General features: G+C 39.6%; 1 protein-coding gene across 2 annotated transcripts in view; it reads left to right on the top strand.

Moving 5' to 3' along the window:
- Nucleotides 1-6,157: 6,157 nt before the first annotated feature.
- NR1H4 (nuclear receptor subfamily 1 group H member 4) overlaps nt 6,158-8,991 on the top strand; it is a 34,847-nt gene continuing 32,013 nt past the window's right edge. For both annotated transcript variants that reach the window (XM_088532879.1, XM_088532878.1), the window contains exon 1: nt 6,158-6,314. The gene's annotated coding sequence lies outside the window, so the exon portion shown is untranslated. The remainder of the gene's footprint in view (nt 6,315-8,991) is intronic.

Genomic DNA, 8,991 nt, shown 5'->3' with positions numbered 1-8,991 from the left:
ACTGCCAGGTTTTGAACATTTTTTTGCCCTTTTCCACAGAAATCATTTCATTCCTACACATCTATTTACAGTAACAGCCAAACCTAAAAAATCATGAATTTGTAAGACATGTGTCTTTGTGCCAGTTTGGCAGGAGGAGACTTGAAGAAATAGACAAATCTGCCAAGTAAGATTTGAGATAAATGAGGGATTTGCCAATGCAAATGGTTCACATTTTGGGATATGACCCATTTTTGCACAAAAAGGGAGTTCAGATAAGGTTTTGATAAATGAAGCTTTTTTTCACAGTGAGCCCAGGTTAATACTGCTGTGAGATAAGTAACCTCTGCATTTCCTGATTTGTTCTGTTTAAATTTAATAAACTTAATATTGCATTTAATTTTTTGCTTCCAAAAAGGGAAGTAATTTGTTTTCAGAATGAGAAGATGGAAACTGAAGATAAGAAACCAAATTTTGTAGTTCTTCCAAGATCTGTGTTTAACATCCCCTTTTCAACCACATTTTTCTTTAGCTTCAGAGCCCCTTTTCTCCTCACTTCCAGATGTATTCTTGGAGGAACCATGTAAATGAACTGGTTATCTATATATTAACCACAATACTATCTGACTGCTATGGGCTTTAGTGCATGAAATAAGACTGTTTCTCCTCTGCTTTCTCTTACGTGGTCCCTGTGTTCCTCAGGTCCCAGTACACCAGCATTGCTTGTTAGTGAGCTGATAATTATGGCAATTGCAAAAGGATATGTGGTGCTGGCAGCTGGGCAGCTCCAGCTCAGTGTGCCCTGTGACCATACGTAGCTGGTGCTGCTCAGACTTAATGGGCACCTCATGCTTGTGGCAGGTAGGAACATTGCTGTATGTCATGATGAGCTTGCACCTCCATGGGTCTACCAGAGAGCTGGTGTCCCATGGCTAAGGAGACTCCCGTGCTAGGAGAGCTGTGGCCATTTCAGAGCTCTCTGTAGGGCACAGTCCCAGCGGCTGCTGTGGTGAATGGGGCTGGAAGGTGACAGCAGAGGGAAGGGGGTCGCATGTGACTGTACGGACTGTACAGTCCGGTACCTTCTGGCTAAGAGTACACCTAGGGCAAATAGGTTGCTATGGGTTTATTTGTAAAGAAGCTAGTACCCGTTATGTAAATCCATGGCTTTCGGAAGTAGGATGAAAGCTATAAAAAAAGTAATGCAACATACTATCTCAGTTTTGTGAGCTTGGCAGAATCTCAGTGGTGCCCAGAATCAAAAACTTATCTTTTTTCCAGCTGCTTTCATTTTACCTTGGCTGGGATCATGAGCATTCTTTAGATGACCTTGGGCTATTATTTTTTAATATATCCTGTGCCACGTGCTCTAGGTGACCCTGCGTGTGCAGGGAGGTTGGCCTAGATGACCTCTAGAGGTCCCTTCCAACCTTAAGCATTCTATGATTCTATGATCAGCTTATCCAGTGCAAGTTTGACCCTAGAAGTCCAGTCCTGCTTCAGCTCCTCTTCTTAACTGCTGCAAAGACCTTAAATTGTACTCCTTGTGTGCCCAGTCTCTCAAAGGAAGCAAGAAAGAAAGAGCCAACAAATACTTTAAGAGCACCTCAGTGTCAGGGCTCTGAGTGCACTAATGGTCCTGATCAGCCTCACCTGGGACTTCCACCTGCCCATGACCCAGAGCCTTTATTAAGTTCAGCTCAGAGCCTGGTTTAAGTTATATTGCAGGAGAGTCTGTGATATCTCTGACTTTCCTTGTAGTTTTTCCCTTATGGTCTCCAGGCTTGTCTCTGCTCTGCCTCCTGGATAGACTTCAGGCTAATGTTTCTGGTGGTGTTTTTCCAGTCTTGTGTTTGACTCTGTCTGCAACTGCTCCTGATTCACTGCATAGCCTCCTCCGGGACTATCAGTGGACTCTCTAGTTATGGGTCTACAGCACCTGCCTGGGTTCTGCTGATGGGATCATCTTTCAATCCTGGTTCATGCTGCCTTATGGAGCAGTCCTGCCTCCTGGACGCAAATTTTATCCTTACAGAACCAAACCCACAGTTTCTATCAAACTGAATCTTGCAAGTCTCCTTTTAGCTAAATCTGATGTTTTTTCTTCATGTGGATATGTCAACATATGTAGTGACCTTCCCCCAAGCAGTCCTGCTGCTATCTCAACTGCTGAGTGATGGCCCCTTGTGACCTGGGCTGATGTGTTGCTCATGGGACAGGCTGTGGTGACTTATCTGGGCTTGGTAGGCTCTGTTTTAGCTGCTCAGCCTAGATTCTACATCTGCCAGGCAGATTTCTGAAGGAGCAATGGGAGTAGTGGTCTGTGTAATGCTTCACAGCAAAATATTGCTTCTTGAGAGGTGCAGAACAGATGTAGCCCAATGATTTAGAAAATTTACAGGCAACTCTGACTTGCCAAATAATAGCTGAGGTCCCTCCTACAGCTCCACTGGTTTATGGCTTACCTAGTCCATTCATATGACTGCCAAATACATTTTCATTCCCACCCTGAAAAGAATAATTCTTTGCAAAGCATTGAATTACTCCTTCTAAACATCTTTCTTTTCCTTTGACACATTATTTAAACCAAGCAGTGGTTTAAATGTTTGAAAAATCACAGAATCACAGAATGGTTGAAGTTGGGAGGGACCTCTAGAGACCATCTAGTCCAACCCCTCTAAAAATGAATTTTCTTAGTGTATTTCGGACAGACTTTAAAGCCCATCTAAAAATATATGTATTTAATATAGCATTTCAGTCATCATTTTTGACTTTTGGTTTGAAAGAACTACTTATTAATGAAAGGACATGCTCATTTACTGGAATAGATCAACATTTCATAACATTTATAAAATATTTACATAAATGAAAGCTAACCCTTACTGAACTCAATCACTATCGTACTGTATAACATCAAAATGTCAAGAGAAAAAAGTGAAAGAATAAAGTATATATTTACTTTGAGGCCTCTAGCAGAACTTCTTATCAGCTAATACTATACTAACATACTTAAAGTAAAGCTGTGATTCCTCTAGTAGCTTTTTAAACTTGTAACTCTTAGAAATGCATAGACAAAACATTAAATGTAAAATAATTGAGAGACAATCTAATGTGGCATATCCCAAAATTATTTATAAATAAACATTCTGAAATGTCAACTCAACTTGACTGTAAGGACACAGAACAGGTCCCCCAGACAGAAGTATCAGATACTGTAGCTGATTCCATGTATGTGCCCCTTGTACCAAGTCAGCTGTAGGATCATATCTTGTTAATAACATATTTGCTCTTGTTACAGACCCCTGGCCAACTATTACTGGCCTGCCTCTAGGAAGGAAATCCCCTCTTAGGACAGATTGTTCGGTGTCTGTCATAGAGCATCATGCCACTATACCTTAAGACAGAGACAGAACATTAGATTACATCAAGGCAGATCGCAGAATTTTTGAACAAATTTTGACCTGTTCATAAATCAAATTGGCAGAAAGCATCTTACGGTGAGGAAGCTCCGATTAATGAAAGACTTATTCCACAAACTAAACTAATCTAAAAAGAAATTAGGGTTAGTCCTAAAATACAGAAGGAAATAACAGCTGCCACCCCCTGTACCCCCCTGCCCTCCAAAAAAGGCGAAGGCCACTAACATTCATTCATTGAAACTTGGAAACTTTTCACTCCTTCCTGTCCTTTTTTTTCCGCACTGTACACAAGCAGACTTATCTATTAAGATTGCCTAATTATCTTAGTATGATAAAATTTATTGTAAGCTGGTGATAATTTTGGCCATCCTTCAAGAAATGCTTCCTTTCCTCGGTAGAGTGGTGATTGGTGGTATTTGAAGAGTGCTTTAGAATAAAGAATGGCCAATCCAAAGAGGTAGACCATAACTTAAGTAATGTGAACGATGTGTCCTCTGTGCAGCAATCAATACAGGGTACTGCAGAGCTGGATGGAAGGATGAAGATAACCCTCCTATCCGGTGGCCGGGTTGTGATCCCTAGTGGGTCTTGCAATGCTTTCCAAGTGGTAACTGGTGTCTTGGTCCGTGCTGGCACGGAGGTGAACATGGGTGGGCTTTTAGGCACCTCTGGGCCTATCTGCTGTGTCATTCCTGCCTTGAGCACAGGCAGGTCTTGGGCACTATGGAAGATATCTTTCGGCCCATAAATCAAACATGGATCCAAGGTCTCTCACCAGTCGTGACTGATCAGATTTCTGTTGGTGGAGCTCCAAGCAGCTGGTTGGTAAGTAGCCACAAAGCTACTTAAGTAGATGTTGCACAGCTGTTGATAAAGGTTTTTAAAGCAAAAAGGAGAAGCTACTGACCATTAGTATATGATTTTTTTTTTTTGAATGTGAGGTGATGCTTGCAGGGAAATACAGGAAAGAGAAGAAAGCATTGAAAAGGAATACCTAACCTATCACTACTTCCTTTCCTTCTTTCCTTCAACCTCCCTCTTCCTTTGCTAGATTTTCCCACCCAGGCTTTTGAAGAAAAACTACTTCGTTGCCAGGATTTATCTCTTGCCTTCCCATGGCCAAATTGAGACTTACACCATGTGAGCTAATCTGTCAGTGCAAACACAGGATTATAATTATTTACGGGGAGAACAGGCAGAGTGGCAGGAAGGTGGAGACATGAGCTACAACAAAACATCCATCTCTTTCATGAGGTGGGGATTTTACGAAGCTGCTTTTTCTATGCTGCAGACCTCTAGCCTTCAATATTACATATCTCCTTATTTGTAGCCAAAGATGGATTTCCACTGTTAATGATGTGGATGTATTTTATATCTCATACTGTCTGTTAGTTGCAAAGTAGTTGTTAATATTGTGCAGAGAAGTTTCGGGTTGTAAATTCTGTGAAATTTTAGAAATTATAGCATGCAATGCTGTTTTAGAAAAGATATCCTGTGTTTGATGGACTTAATTCTCTTTTCTCCTTCTTTTTCTTGATATGGTGCAGATAGTCTCCTGTAACACTACAGAACAGTTATTTCATTTGCTCTAATTCTTTTCTGTTCAATTTTCATTTGCACATCAACCATAATAAAATATGAACACCTGGCTTGAACTAGTAATGCCACATGTCATCGCTATAGGCAACATTCTCCCCTTTTGATCATGAAGATTCTTTCATTGCTTTTTCCGATAAAGTCTTGAAAATATTGATTAGTGGACAAAGTGTCGCTTTTTCACACCTAATATTATAAGGAAAGGAAAAATACTCTAATGCAACACATTTGTTAGTGAATAAGGAAATTAAAACCCGTTCCTTTGTTCCAAGCATTTCTTTGACTATAGAACCTTCTTTTTTTTTTTTAATTTCATTTTTAATTCTTAAATATGGGGAAAATAAAGGGATGTTCATGACCAATATCTATTGCCTTTCTCCCAAAGAGCACCGAACTTCTCTTTTTGCTGTCCAGCACCTCTCTTCTCTGGAGAGGGAAATACAGAAATTTGGATGTACAGTAATTGGATTCACCTAATTAACTACTGCACCAGGTAAGTGCAAATGAAGTTGTCCAAGGCTTCCTTCCTATCTGACAAGGTAGTTTCGAGTGTTTTCAGCCCAGCAGGGATCTGACTTACACTCTACTGTCAGCAATTTCTTCCTTTTGCATGCAAAAGGTGTGTGAGATCACTAGGTATAGAAGCTAAGGGCCTCGCTTTAAAGCCTGAAGTGTTATGGGCTGGGCACAAAACAAAGTGATGATGTGGTTTGTTGTTAGAAAGTGTGACAGATCTGGGAACTGGACTTTAACCTTCCCAGATCCCATCAATGACCTAAGTACTCACTATAATACTCTGAAATGCTCTAATTTTTCTGAAAAGCATAAAATATAAAAAGTCACCTTTTTTGTGAAAAAAGTCAACTGCATGTCTTGCAAGGCCATCTGGTCTCTTCGAGTGGGAAAGACACACAGGCTGAGAGTGTCAGAAAAATGACCAAGAAGAATGTACGTGTACAAGAGAAAGGTAATATTTTACAAGTTAATTCCACCCCAGTTTGTGAGCCGCCTCCCCACACCCATAGCCAGGGCATGTTAATAATCATATCTAGTCCCTGTGCTGATGGGTTTGCAAAGTTTTCATACTTCGAACCAATGTTTAGAGAGTTTCGCAAAGACAGGAACGTTAATGAGTAATCCTTGTCCACTATGGCACTGAGCCAGTGATCCCAAGCTTTGATTCATCGTGTTATCACTACAGGCTTCTGCTAAACCTAAAAAAAGCAAAGCAAAAATGTTCCTGTTTGAGAATCATTAGGATACTGAACTGAGTGCACAACTGACTACATCCTGCCATCTGCAATATTCCGGAAAAGGACAGTAAGTAACGATTTCTCAAATCTGAGTCTATTAAATTGTGTGGTATAAAAGTACAGTGTTTCACCTTTGTGATGTTGTGGATATTAACAGATTCTTGACCAGAAAAGAACAGTTTTTATGACTAGTATTTTATGGAAGAATAGTGAAGTCAATGGAAGACAGACTATATGGGGAAGTAATTTCAGCTGTCCAAGTGGTGTAACAGAAGGAATTCCCCTTGGGAAAAATGTTGAGGTCATGAAAAAAATGATTACCGTGTTAGAATTTCTCATTGAGAAGCTGACTTAAGCATCTGTGTGTCAGTGGAAAAAGAAAGCTGACCACAAACTGGTTAATTATGTGGATCAAGTTTGTAATTGTATTCTTTTGTTCACTTTTTTTCCTTCTTAGGAACTGAAAACGGTTTAAATGTGTTCAAGGGGAGAACAGAGGACAGTCTGAGAGGGAGTAGTTAATTGTGTCATTTATTTGTTTGAAAAGAAAATTTTTGATCTGCATACAGATTCTAGGTGCATCTTCTGAAATTCCAGGACCTTAGTACTTATTTCACATAACTAGCAAAAGCAGTAGGGATTAGGAAGCATCTGCTGTTTGAATTCATATCTAGCTTTGAAGAAAATGTCGGTGTATTCTGAATGTTCCTGCTAGTCATTTATCTTCAGAAAACTATAAAGACAGTGTTCATCTGACCCTGGTTTGTCATTTTTAATTGCTGTTGCTTGTGCTAAAGCAGAACCTAGAGACTCCGAACAAAGTTGGGGTCTCGTTAGGCTAGATAGGAGTTCAAAAACAGTTTGAGAAAGAATAGTTTACAGTCTTACCAGGTACAGGCAAAAGATGCGGAAGAAAAGAAGGTACAGAGAAAAGGTGGTGGGGAAGTTGTCCAAATCTGACCTGATCTGTTTCAAGTTACGTGCCTACCTATGGGGGTGGCACCAAATCTTTTGGTAGATTTTTCAGTTCTACATGTTATTGATTTAAAGGTAAATATTTTCCCCTCAGAATGAGCTGCAAGCATATATGCCTTTACTCCTCTAATTTTCTGTATTGCCTTAAAAAGCCCTAAAGACTAAATCTGAAACACAGCAACACCATCCCTAGCTCTAGTTTTCAAACTTGCTCATGTTCTTGCTTGTATTTGTTGTGTAGCTGCCCATAGTGCCATGCATACAAATGCAGTCTGGCAAGAAAAGACAAGGAGTACAAACCTTCACAACGCTTTCATTTCTCTTTCTTACACTTTAAAACAAACAAACAAAATAAAAAAGCCTCTCAAATAAGTGATGCACTATATTAAATATTCTACCTAAAGGACATAGAGCCAGATCAAATGCCTGTGAACTAGGCAGGAATATTCCCATTGATGTTAATTGTGTTTGGATCAGGCTACAGATTGATGCTGGAGAAAATTCCCTTTGAGCAACTGGCAGTCAGATATGTAAAGAAGTTGACCCTATTACTGGCCAGAGTGACAGAAATATGCTTCAGTAATATTTGTGTAAAACTTTGACAGCGCTTTGGTATATCTTCCTTTACTGACTAATTAAAACATGTTTGGTCATTCTTCCTACAAAGATAAAATGCAATTAGACTTTCATGGAGTTTTCCTGATGATCAAGTGGTTTTTGTCACTTTTTCTGAAAATATGGGGCTAGGATGCTTTTGTTTTTCTTGTAAGTCTAACTGATTTTGGCTTTAATTACTTCATTAAGAGGTTTGGGTTTGCTCACTCTGAAGCTAAGGGAAGCTTTGCTATTCATCCTAGTATGGTCCGAGGCAGTCCATGGATAGTCAAGGGTAAAACTGAAACCTATACCCACATGCATATGTGTATGCATATATGTTTGTATATACCCTTGCACACATAAGCCATGAGAAAGTCAAATGAACATGCATGGATGTGCATGGTGGTAGAACAAATCACATATAGTATAAATCTCAGTTTTCTCAGTTAAGCATAGAACGCATAAAATGAATTGACTGACCATTTTGGCATATGTTAAAGGATACATGTAAAAATTATACATAATTAAGAACATTTAATAAGCATTGATGTAAATACATGGTACCACTTGTCACCCAATGTTGCTAGCAAGGTACCTGGCTCTGGACAGGAATATCCCACATGCCAGGGTAACGCTACTGAAGATGCTCCATGGGAACTGCAGTAAGATGAGATGTGTTGCCCCCCTTGTATAACTGCTCTGACACCTGGAAATGAGCAAAATGTGGAATAAGCAGCCCTTAAATGCTCTGTATTGTGATAATGGAAACATGCATGACGCAGCCTTGGAAACTGGAGATCAGTCAGTACCTGCATAGTGGTCAACTCTAAATCTAACACGGGGTAGTTGGCTCACAGCAGCAAGGGAACACAAAAATGTCCATCAGTAAATATAACAGCAAGGGCACATGCAGTGGAAAATATATTTCTAGCCTATTTTAATGTTCATTATGTCTTACACTTTGCAGAAATCCTCTGAATGTAAGATTAGAGAAGGTGGTTGAGAATACTTCCTCCCATGAAATCCAGTAAATGATCAACATCAGTTGACTATATTAAAGAAAGTGGATTAAAAAAAAAAAAAAGAAAAAAGGTGGGAACTGTAAGATCCTCGTGAATATTTGACTGGAATTGGCTACATTAATTTGGCAGAGATGGACTTAGAAAAAACAA

Source organism: Tinamus guttatus, unplaced genomic scaffold (genome assembly GCF_059628265.1).
Source record: "Tinamus guttatus ecotype Peru unplaced genomic scaffold, ASM5962826v1 Tinamus_guttatus_pri_ptg000472l, whole genome shotgun sequence".
Lineage (NCBI taxonomy): Eukaryota > Metazoa > Chordata > Aves > Tinamiformes > Tinamidae > Tinamus > Tinamus guttatus.
The sequence above is the reverse complement of the archived record's forward strand: the minus strand, read 5'-3'. Positions and strand labels throughout refer to the sequence as shown.